Source organism: Triticum urartu, chromosome 6, assembly GCF_003073215.2.
Source record: "Triticum urartu cultivar G1812 chromosome 6, Tu2.1, whole genome shotgun sequence".
NCBI classification, from domain to species: Eukaryota; Viridiplantae; Streptophyta; class Magnoliopsida; order Poales; family Poaceae; genus Triticum; species Triticum urartu.
Genome location: NC_053027.1, coordinates 361709737 through 361733329, shown reverse-complemented (window position 1 = coordinate 361733329; position 23593 = coordinate 361709737).

Here is a 23593-nt window from a genome sequence, read left to right as displayed (position 1 = left end):
AGAAATGAGATTGAATGAGAAGTAGATAGGTCACTTGGGTGAAAGTCAAGGGCATGCCCAAGTGATAAGTCCAGTTGAATTGATTCCAAAACTCCAAATCCAAGGCGAAGGCAAAACCAAGTCCGGAAAAAGAGAGAAGGCAAAATCTAGGCTGTCACACAAAAGTACTAATCTATAGTCTCGGTAACAAGATTGAACACAAGAGAGGAACTAGGTTTTGATAGGAGATGGTTCTGTTGAAGGTGTTGATGGAGATTGCCCTCCCCAAGATGGGAGAGTTGTTGGTGATGATGATGACGATGATTTCCCCCTCTGGGAGGGAAATTCCCCCGGCGGAGTCGCTTTGCCAGAGGGTAAAAGTGCTCCTGCCCGAGTTCTGCTTCGAGGCGGCGGTGCTTTCTCCCAAAAGTCGTCCCCTTAGTTTTCTAGGTCAAAATGACTTATATACGAAAAGATGAGCACCAGAGGTGGGCCAAGGAGAGCACAACCCACCAGGGCGCGCTTGGGCTCCCTACCGCGCCCTGGAGGTTTGTACCCACCTGGTAGGCCCCCTCTGGTAGTTATTTGCTCCAATAATTCTTAAATAATACATAAAAAATCTCCGAGAAGTTTCAGCTTGTTTGGAGTTGTCCAGAATAGATGGCCTGACGTAGCTTTTCCAGGTCCAGATTTCCAGCTGCCCGAATTCTCCCTCTTGGTGTGTATCTTGCAAATTATGAGAGACAATGCATTAGAATTACTCCAAAAAGTATTATTATGGATAAAAACATTGTAAATAATACTAAGAAAACATGATGCAAAATGGACGTATCAAGCGCCATTGACTATGGCGCCCAAGAAGAAACTCAGTGCTTCTGCTTACCCGTCCACCTCTAAGGCTCCGCCGCCTGCGCCCCCCAACGGCGCGAGGGATGCAGAGGCACACGAGGATGTGGGTGGTGCGGGAGACATGGTCGGCGTAGGCGGCGTTGTCACCACATCCCCCATGGCCGAAGCAGGGGCAGGAGGCGCCGGAGGGGAACAACATCAGCAGCATCCCAGTGGCCATGCTCCACGAGGTACGAGCGAAGGGGTTATTCCATCTGTACATCTTCCCCTTGCTGAAGGGCATAGCCACAATGGTGGCACCCGGTTCGGGGCAAATTGCGGCCCTCCAACCGACCCCGCCGCAGGCGCAACCGCAGTGTGTGCGCCTCTCCCGGAGCGGGTTGACCCAGCCACTGTGCCCAACAGAGCCGCTGGCCCTCAAGCGCCTTCACCGCATCACCATGCCGTCCAAGTGGCTGGTTCGCAACAGCGAGGGCGTGGTACTATCACCGCCGACACTGTCAGGAGCCGGGTAATGATGCGATCTACATTATCATCACCCATGCCAAGCACCGCTACGGAGGCCATGGCGTGGGCCCAACTATTGTTGAGGTTCCTGCCGACGGTAGATCAGATGGACGAATGGAGAGCCACCATCCAAAGTCTGATTGGCCTCACCGAGGCTGGGGCGGAGGTTCCCGCCAGCATGTGCGCCTCCCCCGCAGCCTCCCCAAGCGATGACAATGGCTCACGCTACTGGTCATACAGAAGCCCCCCCCCCCCCACGTGCAGTCCCCACCGTGGCAACCAGCATGGGCACGGTAGAATAAAGAACCCGATGAAGTCTCTATGGCCTCTGCCAACCCTCGATCACGTCCAGGCCAATGGTGAGCCCCGAAGGACGGGCAGAGGGGAGACACGCGCGTCGTCATCGAGTGACGCCGCGACGACCACCGTCGAACCAATGGGTGCGATGGTCCCGACGTCGATGAGCCTGAGTTCGGGGAAAGTGGGTGCGTGCCTTTCAAGGTAGGGCACCCTGCCTTTACTCCTTGGCCATCTACTCGCACGTTCAAGCCAAAAGTACCCGAGAAGTATGACAGGAGGCGAAACCTGGTAGAGTTCTTGAGCATCTACACCATCGTTGTTCAAAGTGCTAGGGGAAGAGATGAGAAGGTGTTTGACAACTACTTCCCTTTGGTGCTAAAGTCTATTGCGAGGTCTTGGTTGATGCACCTGCCAGAGAACTCTGTTTCGTCATGGGCTGACCTGTGCCATGAGTTCATTAGCGCCTTCACTGGCATCCATCAAGAACCAGGGCGGCCCAGCGACTTGCAGCTCCTCCGGCAGAATGAAGGAGAGACTCCTCATAAGTACTTGCAGAGATTAAGCAGAGTCCACGGGAATATCCAAAATATCCACCCAGCAGTGGTGATAGCTGCCTTCCAGTCCCGTGTGCCCAATCGCAGGATTCGTACAAAGATGAACGTGTGTTTTCCCAAGACTGTGAAGGATCCTTACACCTTGGTGGACAAGTGTGCTAGAATGGAGGAGGGAAGGAAACTCCCCGGAGAAGAATATTGCATCAACATCGACTCAGAGGATGATGATGAATCCACTAGTCAGAAGAAGAGCAAGAAGCACAACAAGAGGTGCAAGGATAAGGCAATGATGACCGTCGAAGGATCAGTGATGCTTAGTACCGGCAAGAAGGCTAAAGCCGAAGCCCCCGGCAAGGAAGTTGCCACGTGCGCTGACTGTCGGAGGCTGCAACCACCGAGAAGGCTGGGAAAGGCAATGGGCTGTACTGCAAGATCCATCGGACCAAGGGCCACGATCTCCAAGAGTATCATTAGGTTGATCAGCTCGTCAAGTGGCAAAGAGGTGAGTATGAGAAGCGTGATAAGGAAAAAGGTCAGAATGGCGCTGGCGGGAAGGGCTGGGGCGGTGAAGCAAATCGCCCCGGCAAGCCCTTTCAGAACCAAGGAAAACCTGCCAGGGGCCAAGAGAAGGAAGTTTGCCATGATGAGAGTGATGGAGGGGATAAAGAGGAAACCAGTGAGCAAGAGTTCCAGAAGGCCACCGACGCCCTGGGTATTGACGGGGGTGCACCATTGCACTCCTGTCACCGCCAACTTAAATGGTGGGCGCATGAGGTAAATGCCATGCAGCCAGCGGCAAAGTCTCGGAAGTCACTCAAATGGTCACGCACGCCCATCATCTTTGACGAAGAGGACCACCCTCACCGCACCACTGCGGTAGGGTGTTTGTCGTTGTTGGTCTCTCCAACGATTCACAACCTCAATGTCACATTGGTTGATGGCGGGGCCGGGTTGAACCAAATGTCCCCAAAAGTTATCGGCAAGCTTCATATATCAGAGGAAGAGCTAAAGGTCACGAGCACATTTCAAGGAGTTAATCCCGGCAAGAGTCATCACTACAAAAAAAGTAGACTTCCGTGATGAGACGTGTTTGTCACAGTAGGTCATGTTTTCTGTCATGCATGTACATCCATGACAATTTGTTAACAAAATCAAGATAGTCATACCTGTGTTGTCGTAGAAGTGTTCCATGACATTACCAAAATTATCATCACATAAGTGTCCACTTCCATGACGATAAATCATGTGTCATAGAAGTGCTTTCGTCAAGGGTAACCGACATGTGGCATCCACCATAACAGGTTGTCGTTAAGCTATCGGGTCCTATTTTGGATCCGATAACCCACTAACAGCCACAACCAATGCTGATTTTCCATGTGTAAAATTCTCATTGGCCGATGGAACCAGGTGTCAGCTCCGCGTTGGCATAGGTGTCACCCATCCAATGGGCGAGATGCGCCTATGATATGTTTACACGTGGACCGGCCCAAAAGTGGCCCATAAAGATTAAATGGGCCGGCCCAACTAAAGGCCCACAAGATTTTGCAGCCATAGTGGGCCGGCCCAGCTAAAGGCCCACAAGATTTTGAGGACACTAGTGGGCCTGCCTGTTAACAAGCTACCATGTTTTGGGCCAAATGCCTACCCATATTTGATCCGGTCCATTAACAACCTGCCACGTTCTGGGCCTAATAAAGGCCCATATGAGATCCGGTCCGTTAATAGCCTACCGCTTTCTGGGCCATATTACGACCAAGATCAGATCCGCCCTTTAAGAGCCTTTGGGCAAAATTATGGCCCATATAAGATTTGGCCCACCATCTGGACGCTGTGCTTCTGGGCCCACCTGAGGCCTGGTCAGGATTTCTGCTTGGTAAGGGCCCATTTAGTAATATGGCCTGATATTAGTTTCGTCCTGTTAATGGCCCGTTTAACATTTCGGCCCTAATATTATTTCGGTCTGTTAAAAGCCCGTCATATAGTTGGGCCTAACTATGGCCCGCTTTGCGTCCAGCCTGTTCACAGCTGAGAATATGATTGGGCCAAACAAGGACTAAGACAATGTTGGCCTCTTAAGGGCCCGTGATGTGATTGGCACAATGATGGTCCGGAGTCTATTTTGGCCTGCTGTCGGCCCGTGAGCTGTTCGACACGTTTCAGGCCCAACCTACTTTTCAGCCTACTAAAAGCCCATTGAATTTTCTTGCGCAAATAGGGCCGACAGTTTACTCAGCCTATTAAAGGCCCGAAACTACTAGTGGGCTACTTTACATTTAGGCATGTTAACGGACCAAGATGACTGGGCCCATGATGAGGATCATACATAGTGATTTGCATGATGGCCCGATTATGTACCGTAATTTTACGATTTGGCCGGTTTACTGCGAAGAAAGGATATATATAAAGTAAAATAATTGCAGCATCGTGAATAAGAAAAAACCTAGACTATATACAATAAAGAAATTATGGCATATTACGTCTAATGTGCATCAAAGTGCGCCACTATGATAATAAAGCACAAGCAGACAACAGATTACATACACTGGGCATCAAAGATCATCACCAGTGCAAACAAACACGCCAACAAAATAATATACAAAACTGACAACACTTCAATAGAGTTCAAGAAAGGTTAGCCCTGCTCGGGAGCTGCAGCGCAAGCAGCTGAGCAAGCTGATGAGACTGCGCTTGTTTGACGCTTATATCCTCCTCACTGTAAAAGAGAAACAAGCAGACAAGTTTTGCACATATAAGTATCAGTGCTGACAATTCATCACATTTCTTATTGACGAATAAAGTGACACAGTTTAAAATAGCATTAACACAATATAGTATTGTTCAGGTTAAGACATGGCAGGAAATGACATTGTGAAGGAGTTGACAGCTGCACGACACCACTAGATTACAGATCAAGAACTCATAAGTATCAATGGTTAGTGTGTTGTCAATTTATCCCATTTCATATTGGCAAATAAAGAGACAGTTTAAATAATAGTAGAATGATATGACATTGTTCATAATTAAGACATTGCAGAATATGACATTGTGTTGTAGTGGGTACGTTCACCACACCACTGGATTACGGATCAAGAATAGAAGCATACATGCAGTGCAAAAGAAGATCGCTTGCTCTCTATAGTTTAATTTACATGTACGAAGAAGGAACTTGGTTGTACAACTGAAAACTTAAATTGGGAAGGACAAACTTTTGTTTATGAACTACATAATAAACTTTAAACATGCAATTTGATGCAAACACCAAAAATAAACAGCTGTTGTAGTCATGCCTTACCAAATATACACATAAAAGTTTGAAGGCTTGAGAAGGACAAACTTACATTAGTGGTGAAGATAGGCTATATAAAGCCCTTGTCCATGCTGATGGGGGGGGGGCAATTCAAGAAGTTTACCACAGAATCTTCTTCATAAGCATTGCCTTTATTCTACATTTTGTTAGTAATAAATATAGATGTGGTAATATAAGAAAAAATGGAGAATATTTAAGATAAGATGAAGAGTGATGCTACATAACAAAGTAGCTATAAATGTAAGTACAGCGATACATGCAAAAGGTACTGCCAAGAGCAATGTAGAGCTATACTTCTTCAGTACCACTGGTGTTATCCAACCTTATGGTAAGAGTAAATATAGATCTGATATGTAGAAAATGGAGGGAAAAGGAAAATAAGCTACAGAGTGATGGTACATGAACAACTAGTTGTCAATATAAGTACATTGATAAAGGACATCATGTATTTACAAGAACAATGCAAAGCTAAAAAAATTCACTGGCATTGGATATATTCTACACTAATGTAACCATTCATACAAATCAGATAATTTGGAGCGAACAATTGATAAGCGAGCTATCATGCACACTGCTATCACATAATGAACCAGGTATGAATGCAAGTACAGTGATACAGGACAACATGTACTAACAAGAGAAAAGCAGCGGAAACCATATTTGAGATATCATGTCGTCCTTTTCAAATCGGAATTCTTCTTCGAGCAGATTTCCTGCAAAAGAGATCCATAAGGCACATGCAAAAAAGTAGAAGTTCAAATTGTCATGTGATATCATAGACAATACCTCATCCTGGGAATAAGACTAGTGCATAACAAGGTTTTTCCATTCAATGTCTTCTAAATTTAGCACAGGAGACTTCACCGAAAATTCATTTATAGACTTGCCATCAAAGTGTGATTTCCTTAGGTAACACCGATACTGCTGCAATGCTTCCTTGAAAAGCGCAATCAAGCTTTGCTCGTCATGACTATCCAGATTGACCCTCGCATACTTACAATAATGTAATGTAAATCATTGACATGTTCAATCAGCAAAAACAGGAAAAATAATCACCATGAATTATAGCACATACACGTAAGTGGGAAAGGAAGATGTGAAAATGGTGTTTGTCTTCACTATAATATTCCCATGATGGGAATATATACACGTAGTCCCTAACAACATTGAAAGCATTGTCTTTTAAACTGGGAATAACTGGAATGAGGTTCCAATCTGCAGGAATTGACCGTCTCTGCAGTTGGGATAGGTCTTCGGTCGGTGGACTTGCTGTACTTTTTGCTAGAGTGGGATTTTTCTATGGTACGGATGGTGCTATGGTAACTGAAATCAGCATACCTTTTGCTGGAGTGCAGGTCCTCTGTGGTGGGGCTAGTGGTGTGGCGAGTGAAGTATGGGTACAGTCTGTTGGATTCGGTTTTACATTTTGTGTCACTGGTTGTAGAGCTAATATAAGTGGGGTGCTATCTGATTTCTCCGGCACCACCACGTTTTTCAAGGACTTTGCTGGTGCTCGTTCAGGTTCGGCAATCACCCTCTTCCTTTTTTATGTCTGATGCATAAGAACAGCATTTGAGTGGAAAAACATTGTATGATGACAGATGGAATATGTATTGATAATGGATGGGAATGGCATCTTGACATATATGATGAGTAAACTAAGCAGATGGTGGTGCAACAAAGTAGAAGAAATGCAAGATACCTTATGCGAGATACGCGCAATCAATAAAACCTTGCCAAATTAGAATATCCACCTTGATAGGTGAACAAGACATGACATCTGCCTTTGACTCCTTGAGGTCAGAATAGTCATGTAGATCATATTCTAAACAAGAATCTATAGGTGGGGAGTGTATGAGTTTCATTGCATCCAGAATGGAACTCAATGCCTTGGTGCGAATTTTGTAAGTCGTTGAAGTGTTCCACAATATTCTTCTGATGCACAGATTCTGATATTCACTATGATTACGTATAGTATCTGAGAAGCATGAAAACATAAATAGTAGTAAGATTATCTTTGTAATGTAGAGGATATTCTAATATAGGGGCTCCATGTAAACCCTTGTGTGCTATCACTGGATTCTGATGAGAGAGCCCATGTGTGCTGTAATATGGTGCATGGATTAATATAATCTGGCACAAGTACACAAAAAAATAGGCTCCAGAAGTAAGGATAGTTGGCAGATGATAGGTTCATAATATACTGTATAGAGAGTTTATTGCCAAACCTTGATAACAAGAGCACACAACAAGTAGGAAGATCGTAGTGTACATAAAAGGGGTACACCATAACCAGGATACATAAATCGGGAAAGTGGAACTGGCTGGAAAATATGGTGTTGTATTGCCGCTACTAATTGAAAGCCTATCGATCACTTATAGGCTAGCCCTATCAGCTATTGACTGTAGATGTCCCTACTCCCCTTCCTGACAAGGAACACACTTTACGTACTAAATACAGAATAACAAAAGAGAAACATGTTAAAGAACAGAACAGGAAGCTTATTCTTGAGATTCCGCTTCTTTGCATACAATGTTGGTTGCCCACTCATGATGAATCACAACACCCAAAGAAATGCAATTCCATGCTGTCTCTCTTTATGTGGCAGCATGCATTTGGAAAATCATGTGGGAGCATTACCTGACCAATTAAATGTGTGTCTGTTAACTAATATTAGTATCATATCACAATTTGTATTTGAAGAAGTAAGCTTTGGACTTATGATTGGTGTGTTGTTTAGCTTCAAGAGTGGACTACTGCTAGGTCGACACAAAGCGGCTACACAGATCATAGTGCAAATATAACGGGAAAACCGTAAGCATCACAAGTAAAATCAGCAAAGTGGAACTTGCTGGAAAATATTGGCTACTATTGCCTGTACGGCTAGAGAGGTGTGGTACTGTTAATATCAGTGTAACTTCGGAAGGTGACACAGCTCCCCGCATTTGCTAATCTTAAAGGATTCAAGTGGGCAGGCCACTACAATTCCTATTCCTATGTTTACAAAATCCTATGAATCAAAGAGGACCGAAGAGTTGAAACTGTCAATCACAACCGATCGAATAGACACTACTGCAGGATACTGCTAACGCGACACTATGATTAGAGATCCTTCGACGAAACTGTGTGTGATGCAATAATCACAAACGGTGGTGTAAAACAACCGTCAAAAAAGGTGCAAAACGTTTGCTATGGAGGATGCATCAAACACGGTTCAGATTTTAGTTGTTGTGCGGTGCATGGCACACGGTTCAGTTTAATTAACTGTTTGCGATGAGGAGGAACAAAAGAAACGGGCAGCCAGATGAAGGTGTGTGCGATGTACAGCATACGGTTCACTCGGACGAACTGTTTGTGATTAGGCGACACAAAAGAAACGGGCAGCCAGATGAAGGTGTGTGCGATGTACAACATACGGTTCACTCGGACGAACTGTTTGTGATTAGGCGACACAAAAGAAACGGTCGGCCAGATCAAGGTGTGTGTGATATACGGCATGCGATTCACTTAGATGAATTGTTTGTGTTGAGACAACAGAACAAAAACTGTTCAATATAACAAGATGTGTGATACGCGGCAAACAGATATGTAATAAGAAATGTGTGCAAAGACCGATAATAACACGAACGGTTGTTGCTAATAAGACGTGTGTGTTGTGCGATGGGATTGCATACAGAACAACAACAACATATATATATATATATATATTCTGGTCACAACCTGAACTGCCTCAGTAACGCGCCTGAACTTCCCTCTGTACGAACCTGACCTTCGGGCTATCTTCGCAACCATGTCTCCCCGCGCGAATTATTGTGGTTAGTTCTGTTCTATACCCATTTTAAATAGGAATCTCGCTCGTTGGCGGATTTTGCTCTCGAGTTGTGATGAAATTGCATTTTTTGTAATTTTACTGCCTGAGATGTTTCACTTGAACTTGTCCCAGTGCTAGGTTGAACTTCCGCCAACATTGTCCAAATGGGGCTTGCGATATACCGTTGGAAAGCTACGGACACTAGTATCATGACCCATGTTGAATTTTTGGCAAAATGTAAGCGGTTTAAGAGCAGTTTTGAAAACCATTTTTTCTTCATACAAAAAACGTAAATCGTATTTTTGATCGCATTTGTAAACCTTTTATTGGAATGAGGCAAATAGTATGGCGTTGGAAAGCTAATGTAAAACCGCTCCTTCCACGTGTTGAAATTTTTCCCTAATTCCATATGGTTAAAAGAGTAATTTGGAAAATCGTAAAATTTCGCAAACCGAATATCCGAGTTAGTATTTTTGATGTCATTTCTAAACGGCTAATCCAATTGAGGCAAATGATATGGCGTTGGAAAGCTTATGAAAATGCACTACTTTCTCCTGTTGAAAGCTTTTTCTAATTTTGAACGGTTTAAAAGTACTTTAGAAAATGGTACAAGTTCCACCGAGTACGTATTTTCGAGCTAATTTTTTAACCTTACGTCCAAATGCAGCAAATGATATGGCATTGGAAAGCTTGAGGAAATGCGAAACTTTTTGGTACATATTATTTCTCCAAACTCATTACGGCTTTATGTCAATTTTGAAAATGGCTAAAAACGTATTTTCACTGTAATTTTTACAACTTTTATCAGAATGGGGCAAATAATATACCATTGAAAAGCTATGAAAAATGCAAAACTTTTTCATTTTGATGGTTTTCTATGATTCCTAGCCGTTTTCAAGTAATTTCGAAAACGACAGGTTCATTTGTTCTGCCTTTATCGCGAAACAGATTCTTCAAAAATGCATCGCGTGAAGAACTTGAACTTCTCGGCATGTTTACTTGAACTTCACTCTGTTTTTGACGTGCTTTTTTTGCTCATAGCTCTCCATCCACTCACCGGAACACTCACCAGAATTGAGCAAGTGATATACCGATGGAAAGCTGCTGTAAACACACAACTTTCCTGTGTTGATCATTTTTTCATACTCGCGGCGATTTTAAAAGTTTTTCATCTAAAATTCATTCACTATAGTAGTTTAACTTCCTGATGTTTTCACGTTGAAATTCTGTGATGTATTTTCGTTTGTAATTTTCTCATCCATTCTTTTTTAATACAAAATGCACACTGCGTAGTACGGGAACTTCTGGCAGTTATCAATCTGAACTTCTCTCGGTTACATGAAAATATCTGAGTTTTTATAAATATTAATCTGAATTTCTTAATCCTTTTTTATGAAATTTTCAAGCGCACCATTATTAAAAGTTGAACTTCTTGTTATTCAATTTTTGAACTTCTTTTTTCCATTCTTTAATAACGAGGAAGATCTGAGTTTTCTATAATCATCGAATTTCTCCATCTTTTTAATATGGACTTCCTGGTTTATTTCTTAATCTTTTTTATGAAATTTTGAAGCGCTCTATTATTAAAAGTTGAACTTCCTGTTATTTAATTTTTGAACTTCTTGTTTCCATTCGTTAATAACAAGGAAAATCTGAGTTTTCTATAATCATCAAACTTCTCCATCCTTTTAATATGGACTTCCTGGTTTTATTTCTTAATCTTTTTATGAAATTTTGAAGCGCTCTATTATTAAAACTTGAACTTCTTTATTATTTAATTTTTGAACTTCTTGTTTCCATTCTTTAATAACGAGGAAAACCTTGCCTTTTAATTCATTTTTCTCATATTAAACACACACCATGTAGTACATGAACTATTTCCATTTTTATAATTTGATTTTTTTATTTTATTTCCGGAATAAAATTGCTCCAAAATAATAACTCAACTTCTTTGTGGATGTAACACCCCGGATGTAACTTTCCCAATTTGTACTCCAATTCTTGCCGTTTCTGGCGTTAAGTTATTTTATTTTCTCGGGTTCGGGTCTTTGTCTCCGTGTGTTGTGATCGTTGTCATGCATCTCATATCATGTCATCATGTGCATTGCATTTGCATACGTGTTCGTCTCATGCATTCGAGCTTTTTCCCCGTTGTCCGTTTGCATTCCGGCGCTTCGTTCTGCTCCGGTGGTCAATTCTACCTTTCTTTCGTGTGTGGGATTAAACATTTCCGGATTGGACCGAGAATTGCCAAGCGGCCTTGGTTTACTACCGGTAGACCGCCTGTCAAGTTTCGTATCATTTGGACTTCGTTTGATACTCCAACGTTTAACTGAGGGACCGAAAAGGCCTCGTGTGTGTTGCAGCCCAACACCCCTCCAATTTGGCCCAAAACCCACCAAAACCGTCTCCATCATCTAGAGCGTTCGATCATGATCGCGTGGCCGAAAACCGCACCTCATTTGGACTCTCCTAACTCCCTCTATGCCTATAAATAGGTCCTCCTCGAAAATCTCGGATCCCCCTCACCGAAACCCTAAAAATCGTCTCCGCGCGGCCGGACATTGTCTGCCCCGCGCCAGACACACCGCCGCGCCCACTCCTGTGCCGCCACATGGCACCTCCGCCGCTAGCCGCCGCCGCGGCCCGGCGAGCCCGCAGCGGGCCCGCCCGGCCCATCGTCGCCCCGCGCCTCCCTTGTCCTTCCGCCGCCTGAGCGTCGCCGCCCGCCATCGCCGGCGTCCTCCTCGGCCGCGCCGCCCTTGCCTCCCCGCTGCCGCAGCCGCGCCGCCTCCACCGCGCCCTCCGGCCGCCGCCAAGCCTCGCCGCGCCGGCGAGCTCGGCGCCCAGAGACCCCGCCTCCTCGACCGGCCTCGCCCCGCCGCCTCTCCGCCGTCACGTCGGCTCCGGCGAGCTCTCTCAGCCGCCGGTGAACAGTGCCCGTCGTTCCTCGGGAAGCGTGCAATCCAGATCTGAAAATATCTCGTCCGGTTGACTTTTTCCCTCCTAACCCTAATCCATGTGCCCATCTTCATCATGCTATAACTTTGCATCCGTAGCTCCGATTCATGCATATAGCATATCAAAATGTTCATCTCGGAGAGTACATCATTTTATTCCATTGCATCATTTTCATTTGAGTTCATATTGATGCCCGAAATGCTGTTAGAAGAGGTCTACTTGAGATAATTGTCAGATCTGCTGCTCCGTTTAGCTTTTTGTCATTTTTGCCATGATTAATGTGTGCATGATATGCCCATGAGTTCTACATATATTTTGTTAATGGTTTTTCCATCTTTCCAGAGGTGCAACCCATGTATTTTTGTGATGTGTGTGGTGACTAGCACAAGCTTGCAAAGTGAGGCACTTGGTAATTCTGTTTATCTCATGTTGTCATATGTTCATGTTGTTTCCTAGTGATCCGTGCCTCTTTTGAGGATGATCAGTAAGGATGTTTTGTTAATATTTTAGTGCTCTATCCATCCATATCTTTGTTTGCAATTATGGAGTACCCTAGCTTGAGTCAATCGAGCTCTACTTTTGCTACTTTGTGAATCTGGGCAGATTGTCAACTTGTTTGCAATTTAGCCGATGATGTTGTAGTCGATCCGTGCATGCTATGTTATTGTTCTTGCCATGTATAGCTTGCATTTTGTGTGTTCTTGATGGTTGTATGTTTTTCTTGCCATGACTTGCACCGTAGTGAGTGCATCGAGCTCGTAAACATGCCTACTTGATATCTGTTTTCAGCATGTGCCAGTTTTCAGTAAGTCTGAAAACTGATTATGTTTTGCTATGTTCACATGCTTGCAATTGTATTTTCTGATCCCTTTTGGCTCAAGGTCACTAAGGGACTTCTGTTAAGCTCTTTGAGTAGCTCCATGCATGCTTTACTTTTTCATGTTCAGGTCCTGTAGCATGTAGTTTTGTTGCTCCGAAGAGGCTACCTGATCTGAAATTCCAGACAAGTGTTAATTTCACTAAGTCTGAGATCTGTTTGTCATATGCATTTTTGCCATGCTTGTTTGAACCTGTTAATGGATGAATTGGCCGTAGCTCAGTGCTAGACTTTTGTTAAGCATCTTGAATGCATCCCTGCCATGTATTTTTTTGCCTTGTTTGGGTGCTGTAGCATGTTCATCTCACTGCATTTAGATGACTACTTGCTGTAAATCGCAGACCGGTGTCATATTTGAATCGCTTGCCATTTCCAAACCGTAACTCCGATTCCAGCGTTCTTTATATCGTTTTCAAGCGATTTCATCTCATCTTTCCAGTGGCACACTTGGATTTCCAAGCTGAGGCCAGGATCTTGCATTTCCTATCACATCTTGCATATCCATCCCGCATCGCATCCCGCATAGCATATCATTTTTGCATCATATTGTTTGATCCTTGCACGTGGTTGATTGTGTCCTTGTTGCTTGTTTGTCTTGTTCGGGTAGAGCCGGGAGACGAGTTTGCTAACGAGGAGCCCATTGAGTTTGCTTTCAAGGATCCAGTCAACTCTGACAACTGTGCATGCAAGATGATCGTACCCTCGAAATCACTACTATCTTTGCTATGCTAGTTTGCTCGCTCTTTTGCTATGCCATATGGTAAGTCCTTGAGCATTTCAAGGATCCAGTCAACTCTGACAACTGTGAGGCACTTGGTAATGCTGATTTCAGGGACTTAGCATTTCCACTAAGTCCTTGAGCTGTTTATCTCATATGGCCATATGTTCATGTTGTTTCCTAGTGATCCGTGCCTCTTTTCAGGATGATCAGTAAGGATGTTTTGTTAATCTTGTAGTTATCTATCCATCCATGTCTTTGTTTGCAATTATGGAGCACCCTAGCTTGAGTCAATCGAGCTCTACTTTTGCTACTTCGTGAATCTGGGCAGATTGTCTACTTGTTAGCGATTTTGCCGAGGATGTTGTAGTTGATCCCTGCATGCTATGTTATAGTTCTTGCCATGTCTAGCTTGAATTTTGTATATTCTTGATGGATATATGCTTAGTTTGTCATGACTTGCTCTGTGGTGAGTGCATCGAGCTCGTAAACATGCCTACTTGATATCTGTTTTCAGCATGCTCCAGTTTTCACTAAGTCTGAGAACTGATTATGTTTTTGCCATGTTCACATGCTTGCAAATGTATTTTCTGATCCCTTTTGGCTCAAGGTCACTAAGGGACTTTTGTTTAGGTCTTTGAGTAGCTCCATGCCATGCTTTAGTTTGCCATGTTCAGGTCCTGTAGCATACAGTTTTGTTGCTCCGAAGTGTGCTACCTGATCTGAAATTCCAGACAAGTGTTAATTTCACTAAGTCTGAGATCTGTTTACCATATGCATCCCGCATAGCATACCATCCTTGCATCATGTTGTTTGACTTTTTCACGTGGTTGATTGTGTTTCGTTTGCTTGTTTGTCTTGTTTGGGTAGAGCCGGGAGACGAGTTCGCTAACGAGGAAACCGTTGAGTTTGCTTTCGAGGATCCAGTCAACTCTGACAACTTTGCAGGCAAGATGATCATACCCTCGAAATCACTACTATCTTTCCTTTGCTAGATGCTCGCTCTTTTGCTATGCCAATGCTACGATGCCTACCACTTGCTTTCAAGCCTCCCAAATTGCCATGTCAAACCTCTAACCCACCATGTCCTAGCAAACCGTTGATGGGCTATGTTACCGCTTTGCTTAGCCCCTCTTATAGCGTTGCTAGTTGCAGGTAAAGATTGAAGGACGTTCCTTGTTGGAACAATTATTTACTTGTTGGGATATCATTATATTGCCATGTTATCTTAATGCATCTATATACTTGGTAAAGGGTGGAAGGCTCGGCCTCTCGCCTAGTGTTTTGTTCCACTCTTGTCGCCCAAGTTTCCGTCATATCGGTGTTATGTTCCCGAATTTTGCGTTCCATACGCAGTTGGGTTATAATGGGAACCCCTTGATAGTTCGCCTTGATTAAAGCTTTTCCAGCAATGCCCAGCCTTGGTTTTTCCATTTGCCACCTAGCCTCTTTTCCCATGGGTTTCTGGAGCCTGAGGGTCATCTTATTTTAACCCCATCGGGCCAGTGCTCCTCTGAGTGTTGGTCCGACCGAGTAGACTGCGGGGCCACCTCGGGGCAACTTGAGGGTTGGTTTTACTCGTAGGATGTCTCATCTGAGTGTGCCCTGAGAACGAGATATGTGCAGCTCCTATCGGGATTTGTCGGCACATTCGGGCGATGTTGCTGGTCTTGTTTTAACCTGTCGAAGTGTCTTGAAGAACCGAGATACCGAGTCTGATCGGATCATCTTGGGAGGAGGTCTATTCCTTCGTTGACCGTGAGAGCTTGTCATGGGCTAAGTTGGGACTCCCCTGCAGGGATTTGAACTTTCGAAAGTCGTGCCCGCGGTTATGGGCAGATGGGAATTTGTTAATGTCCGGTTGTAGATAACTTGAACCTTAACCTAATTAAAATGAATCAACTGAGTGTGTTACCGTGATGGCCTCTTCTCGGCGGAGTCCGGGAAGCGGACACGGTGTTGGAGTAATGTTTGCGCAGGTAGCTCTCTAGTTTCTCGCTCGCGCTTTGCCTCCTCTTCTCACTCTCTTTTGCGAATAAGTTAGCCACCATATTTGCTAGTCGCTTGCTGCAGCTCCACATATATTTACCTTGCCTTACCTATAAGCTTAAATAGTCTTGATCGCGAGGGTGCGAGATTGCTGAGTCCCTGTGGCTCACAGATTACTATTACACTAGATGAAGGACCTGATGATTCCGCTCCAGGTTACGCGCTTGAGCTCAAGTGGGCGTTCGACGAGGACTCTCAACGTTACTATGTTTCCTTTCCTGATGATTAGTAGGGGTGCCCAGTTGGGGGTGATCGGGACCGTGTCGCATGTTGGGTTCTCTTTTATTTTGGCACCGTAGTCGGGCCATGAGTGTTTGGATGATGTAATGTTATTTATTTACCTTGATTGACGTGGCGAGTGTAAGCCAACTATGTTATCTCCCCTTTTATTATCTATATTACACGGGATGTTGTGAAGATTGCCTAACTTGCGACATATGCCTTCAATGCGATTATGCCTCTAAGTCGTGCCTCGACATGTGGGAGATATAGTCGCATCGAGGGTGTTACAAGTTGGTAATCAGAGCCTTCCCCGACCTTAGGAGCCCCATTGCTTGATCGTTTTTAGCAGCCGAGTTGTGTCCAGAAAAATGTTTTGAGTCATTTAGGAATTATATATCGGAGAGTTTAGGAATTCGTTTTACTTCCCAGTCTCCTCATCGCTCTGGTAAGGCATCCTGACGTAGAGTTTTGACTCTTCTCTTCTCAAATTTCACTAAAAAAAATTTTAGGCTCACGCGGGTATCTTGGAATCGTTCCGATGGCTTTATGATGAGAACATTGTCTTGGTGCCTCCTATCAGGGGTTTTGTGGAAGTGTCCCAGGGAGTTTAGCTCTGAGGTGTTGTCGTCATAATTTTATCGTTGTAGTTCTGGAATACCTGAGTTTAGTACGTCGACATCAAAAATCTCTTTTATGCAGTTTGTTGGTGAGATAACCTCGACGCCACCTAGTACTGGGGCGGGAGTTCGGGAGTATCGCCATAACTTGTATAACGGATGCTTTTCGAAGGTTGAGGTAGATGGTTTCCGAAGTTTTCTCGATTATGTGTTGAAGGATGGATACACCTGGATGTAGGATTTGCTAGATTTGGGTGAGATATTATGCTTCCCCTATATCCCCAACACCTGATTGCATAACCGAAAAGGTTAGGGAATTTCATAGGTGGGTATTCTTGTAGCTCTAGTTCTTCTTCCACGGATATTGGTTTGAGATTGGGATTTCTTACCGATTATTCGTTCTTGATCCGTACCTTGTTGATTTATTTCTCTATCTTAATTCTACATGGCTTCTCAATTTATGGATATGTGACCATTTCAAGAGGAATGCATTCGTTCATTTTGTTCGGATGTGAAGACTATATGTTGCAATTTTCATTCCGTTGGATTCAGCTTCAATATTTATCTGTCAATGTGCTAATGGTGGTAAACCTCTTCAGGATGGCTCCTCCAACGCGCACGACTCCGAATCCTGATCCGCCACCACCTACCCCTCCTCCGGAGGCATGGCAAGATGTGATGGCCACAACCAATGCAAACACACAGTTGATCATGCAAATTCTTCAAGAGCGCAATCAAGGCAACCAAGGGAATCAAGGCAACAATCCGAATCACTTTGCTACACTCAACTAGTTCCTTGCTAACGGGCCAAAGACTTTCAGCAATTGTGTTGAGGCAACCGATGCTTCAAGACTCCTGACCGCACCGTCAACTTCAAGGACATTGAGCTCCAAGAAGATCTCTCCTACCGTGAGCACCCAGTTGCTATTCTTGAAGAGACTGAACGCAAGACTCGCAACAAGTCAATCAAATTTCTCAAAGTCAAGTGCTCACACCATTCCGACCGTGAAGCTAACTGGGAACGCGAGGATCACCTCCGTTCTGAGTACCCGGCGTTCTTTCAGTCCTAGATCTCGGGACGAGAAACTTTCGTAGTGGTGGAGTGTTGTAACACCCCGGATGTAACTTTCCCAATTTGCACTCCAACTCTTGCCGTTTCCGGCGTTAAGTTATTTTATTTTCTCGGGTTCGGGTCTTTGTCTCCGTGTGTTGTGATCGTTGTCATGCATCTCATATCATGTCATCATGTGCATTGCATTTGCATATGTGTTCGTCTCATGCATTCGAGCTTTTTCCCCGTTGTCCATTTTGCATTCCGGTGCTTCGTTCTCCTCCGGTGGTCAATTCTACCTTTCTTTCGTGTGTGGGGATTAAACATTTCCAGATTGGACCGAGACTTGCCAAGCGGCCTTGGTTTACTACCGGTAGACCGCCTGTCAAGTTTCGTATCATTTGGACTTCGTTTGATACTCCAACGTTTAACCGAGGGACCGAAAAGGCCTCGTGTGTGTTGCAGCCCAACACCCCTCCAATTTGGCCCAAAACCCACCAAAACCGTCTCCATCATCTAGAGCGTTCGATCACGATCGCGTGGCCAAAAACCGCACCTCATTTGGACTCTCCTAACTCCCTCTATGCCTATAAATAGGTCCTCCTCGAAAATCTCGGATCCCCCTCCCCGAAACCCTAAAAATCGTCTCCGCGCGGCCGGACATTGTCCGCACCGCGCTGGACACACCGCCACGCCCGTTCCTGTGCCACCATGTGGCACCTCCGCCGCCAGCCGCCGCCGTGGCCCGGCGAGCCCGCAGCGGGCCCGCCCGGCCCATCATCGCCCCGCGCCTCCCTCGTCCTTCCGCCGCCCAAGCGTCGCTGCTCGCCATCGCCGGCATCTGCCTCGGACGCGCCGCCCTTGCCTCCCCGCCGCCGCGGCCGCGCCGCCTCCACCGCGCCCTCCGGCCGCCGCCAAGCCTCGCCATGCCGGCGAGCTCGGCGCCCGGAGACCCCGCCGCCTCGACCGGCCTCGCCCCGCCGCCTCTCCGCCGTCACGCCGGCTCCGGCGAGCTCTCTTAGCCGCTGGTGAATAGTGCCCGTCGTTCCTCGGGAAGCGTGCGATCCAGATCTGAAAATATCTCGTCTTGTTGACTTTTTCCCTCCTAACCCTAATCCATGTGCCCATCTTTATTATGCTATAACTTTGCATCCGTAGCTCTGATTCATGCCTATAGCATATCAAAATGTTCATCTCAGAGAGTACATCATTTCATTCCATTGCATCATTTTCATTTGAGTTCATCTTGATGCCCGAAATGCTGTTAGAAGAGGGCTACTTGAGATAATTGTCAGATCTGCTGCTCCGTTTAGCTTTTTGTCATTTTTGCCATGATTAATGTGTGCATGATATGCCCATGAGTTCTACATATGTTTTGTTAAGGGTTTGCCATCTTTCCAGAGGTGCAACCCATGTATTTTTGTGATGTGTGTGGTGACTAGCACAAGCTTGCAAAGTGAGGCACTTGGTAATTCTGTTTTCAGGGACTTAGCAATTCCACTAAGTCCTTGAGCTGTTTATCTCATGTTGTCATATGTTCATGTTGTTTCCTAGTGATCCGTGCCTCTTTTGAGGATGATCAGTAAGGATGTTTTCTTAATATTGTAGTGCTATATCCATCCATGTATTTGTTTACAATTATGGAGCACTCTAGCTTGAGTCAATCGAGCTCTACTTTTGCTACTTTGTGAATCTGGGCAGATTGTCAACTTGTTTGCAATTTTGCCGATGATGTTGTAGTCGATCCGTGCATGCTATGTTATTGTTCTTGCCATGTATAGCTTGCATTTTGTGTGTTCTCGATGGTGTATGTTTTTCTTGCCATGACTTGCACCATAGTGAGTGCATCGAGCTCGTAAACATGCCTACTTGATATCTGTTTTTAGCATGTGCCAGTTTTCACTAAGTCTGAAAACTGATTATGTTTTTGCTATGTTCACATGCTTGCAATTGTATTTTCTGATCCCTTTTGGCTCAAGGTCACTAAGGGACTTTTGTTAAGCTCTTTGAGTAGCTCCATGACATGCTTTGCTTTGCCATGTTCAGGTCCTGTAGCATGTAGTTTTGTTGCTCCGAAGAGTGCTACCTGATCTGAAATTCCAGACAAGTGTTAATTTCACTAAGTCTGAGATCTGTTTGTCATATGCATTTTTGCCATGCTTGTTTGAAACTGTTAATGGATGAATTGGCCGTAGCTCAGTGCTAGACTTTTGTTAAGCATCTTGAATGCATCCCTACCATGTTTTTTTTGCCTTGTTTGGGTGCTGTAGCATGTTCATCTCTTTGCATTTAGATGACTACTTGCTCTAAATCGCAGACCGGTGTCATATTTGAATCGCTTGCCATTTCCAAACCGTAACTCTGATTCCGGCGTTCTTTATATCGTTCTCAAGCGATTTCATCTCATCTTTCCAGTGGCACACTTGGATTTCCATGTTGAGGCCAGGATCTTGCATTTCCTGTCACATCTTGCATATGCATCCCGCATAGCCTATCATCTTTGCATCATATTGTTTGATCCTTGCACGTGGTTGATTGTGTCCTTGTTGCTTCTTTGTATTGTTTGGGTTGAGCCGAGAGAAGAGTTCGCAAACGAGGAGCCCGTTGAGTTTTCTTTCAAGGATCCAGTCAACTCTGACAACTGTGCAGGCAAGATGATCGTACCCTCGAAATCACTACTATCATTGCTATGCTAGTTTGCTCGCTCTTTTGCTATGCCAATGCCACGATGCCTACCACTTGCTTTCAAGCCTCCCAAATTGCCATGTCAAACCTCTAACCCACCATGTCCTAGCAAACCGTTGATTGGCTATGTTACCGCTTTGCTCAGCCCCTCTTATAGCGTTGCTAGTTGCAGGTGAAGATTGAAGGCCGTTCCTTGTTGGAACAATTATTTACTTGTTGGGATATCATTATATTGCCATGTTATCTTAATGCATCTATATACTTGGTAAAGGGTGGAAGGCTCGGCCTCTCGCCTAGTGTTTTGTTCCACTCTTGCCGCCCTAGTTTCCGTCATATCGGTGTTAAGTTCCCGGATTTTGCGTTCCTTATGCGGTTGGGTTATAATGGGAACCCCTTGATAGTTCGCCTTGATTAAAGCTTTTCCAGCAATGCCCAGCCTTGGTTTTTCCATTTGCCACCTAGCCTCTTTTCCCATGGGTTTCTGGAGCCTGAGGGTCATCTTATTTTAACCCCATCGGGCCAGTGCTCCTCTGAGTGTTGGTCCGACCGAGTAGACTGCGGGGCCACCTCGGGGCAACTTGAGGGTTGGTTTTACTCGTAGGATGTCTCATCTGAGTGTGCCCTGAGAACGAGATATGTGCAGCTCCTATCGGGATTTGCCGGCACATTCGGGCGATGTTGCTGGTCTTGTTTTAACCTGTCGAAGTGTCTTGAAGAACCGAGATACCGAGTCTGATCGGATCGTCTTGGGAGGAGGTCTATTCCTTCGTTGACCGTGAGAGCTTGTCATGGGCTAAGTTGGGACTCCCCTGCAGGGAATTGAACTTTCGAAAGCCGTGCCCGCGGTTATGGGCAGATGGGAATTTGTTAATGTCCAGTTGTAGATAACTTGAACCTTAACCTAATTAAAATGAATCAACTGAGTGTGTTACCGTGATGGCCTCTTCTCGACGGAGTCCAGGAAGCGGACACGGTGTTGGAGTAATGCTTGCGCAGGTTGCTCTCTAGTTTCTCGCTCGCTCTTTGCCTCATCTTCTCGCTTTCTTTTGCGAATAAGTTAGCCACCATACTTGCTAGTCGCTTGCTGCAGCTCCACATATATTTACCTTGCCTTACCTATAAGCTTAAATAGTCTTGATCGCGAGGGTGCGAGATTCCTGAGTCCCTGTGGCTCACAGATTACTATTACACCAGATGCAGGGCCTGATGATTCCGCTCCAGGTGACGCACTTGAGCTCAAGTGGGAGTTCGACGAGGACTCTCAACGTTACTATGTTTCCTTTCCTGATGATCAGTAGGGGTGCCTAGTTGGGGGTGATCGGGACCGTGTCGCATGTTGGGTTCTCTTTTATTTTGGCGCCGTAGTCGGGCCATGAGTGTTTGGATGATGTAATGTTATTTATGTACCTTGATTGACGTGGAGAGTGTAAGCCAACTATGTTATCTCCCCTTTTATTATCTATATTACATGGGATGTTGTGAAGATTGCCTAACTTGCGACATATGCCTTCAATGCGATTATGCCTCTAAGTCGTGCCTCGACACGTGGGAGATATAGTCGCATCGAGGGTGTTAAAGTGGATTGAGAGAATTATTTTAAAACACAAAAAATAATTTCTTTTTTTGTTTTTGAACATGGAGATAAAAGGTGAACCTCTCTCGCAAGAATTTTTTAACTTCCATGGATAGAGTACTTGAACTTCTTTTAACGAACATTTTAAGCTTTTATTTTTCTGTACTTTTATTCTCATATGAAATGCACTACTTGTAGTATTTGAACTTCTCCTTGTTTTCACTATGAACTTCTGCCACGTTTTTTGTGTATACGTCGAACAGCTCTACCTTTTTTATTCTCATCTGAAACACATTTCGTGTAGCAGTTGAACTGCTCGTTGTTTTCACTTTGAACTTCGATCACGTATTTTTGTTCATAATTTCTAACCCGTTCATCGGAGTTACACAAATGATATACCTTCTTAGAAACCTGTTAAAAAGACGCAGCTTTTGCTAATATGGTTAAAATTTTGTTTTGAGAAAACATACACTGATTTTTAACCGTTTATTTTGAAATAGAGCGTACAATATAGCCGTGGAAAGTTGTTGAATAGGAGAAACTTTCTTTCACATACAACATTTTATTTTAAAAAAATTAATGGATTGAGAGAATTATTTTAAAACACTAAAAACAATATATTTTGTGTTTGAACATGTAAATACACGGAGAACGTCTCTCACCAGAATTTTTGAACTTTCTCCAGCCGAGGACTTTAACTTCTAGCAAGAAAAAAAATCTGACTTTGCCTTTTTATTCTTTTTTCTCATATGAAACACACATCATGTAGTACGTGAACTTCTCGCTGCTATCACTTTGAAGTGCTCTCTCCTCTTTTTTGCCCCGACTCCTAAGGCACTCATCAAAATTGAGCATTTAAATCCTAATATTTTTATAACCTGTGAACTTCGCCATTTTTTTAATTTGAACTTCTTATTTTTATTCTTAGAAAAAATGACTTTTATGTAAAGATCGTGCAACATTTTCTTAAATTCCATTTCATACTTTAATTTTGCATATAAACAAGAAGAATTGTTTCTGATATTGTAAATAAACATCAAATTTTACAGTTTTTCATTTTGAAACTTCATGGTTGATTCTTTAATAATAAGGGATATCTGAGTTTTTTAATAACGCTAAAATCCTAGTTTTAAATAAACATCAAAGCACTTCGTTATTTTTTTATGAACTTCTCTGTTATTTCAATTTAAACCCCTAGGTTTTTTTAGAAACAAGGAAAATTCAATTATTTGTACATTTTCAACTACTCTATTTTTTAAATTTAAATCTGTTAGTTATTGCTTAGTAAGGGGTAATCTAAGTGTCGTAGTGAACAATGGATCACTCGCTATTTAAATTTGAACTTGTAGAGTTTTTGACCTTCTCGGTTATTAAAACTTGAACTTCTAACTTTTTGAATACTTTTTGAACATCTTTTGTTGTTTTTATTTTTGTGTTTTCATAGATATTGAGCTTATTGATTTGTTTATTTGAACTTCTTGGTTTTATTGGCTAGTAATGTGAAAACCTTTTTATAAACGTCAAACCACTCC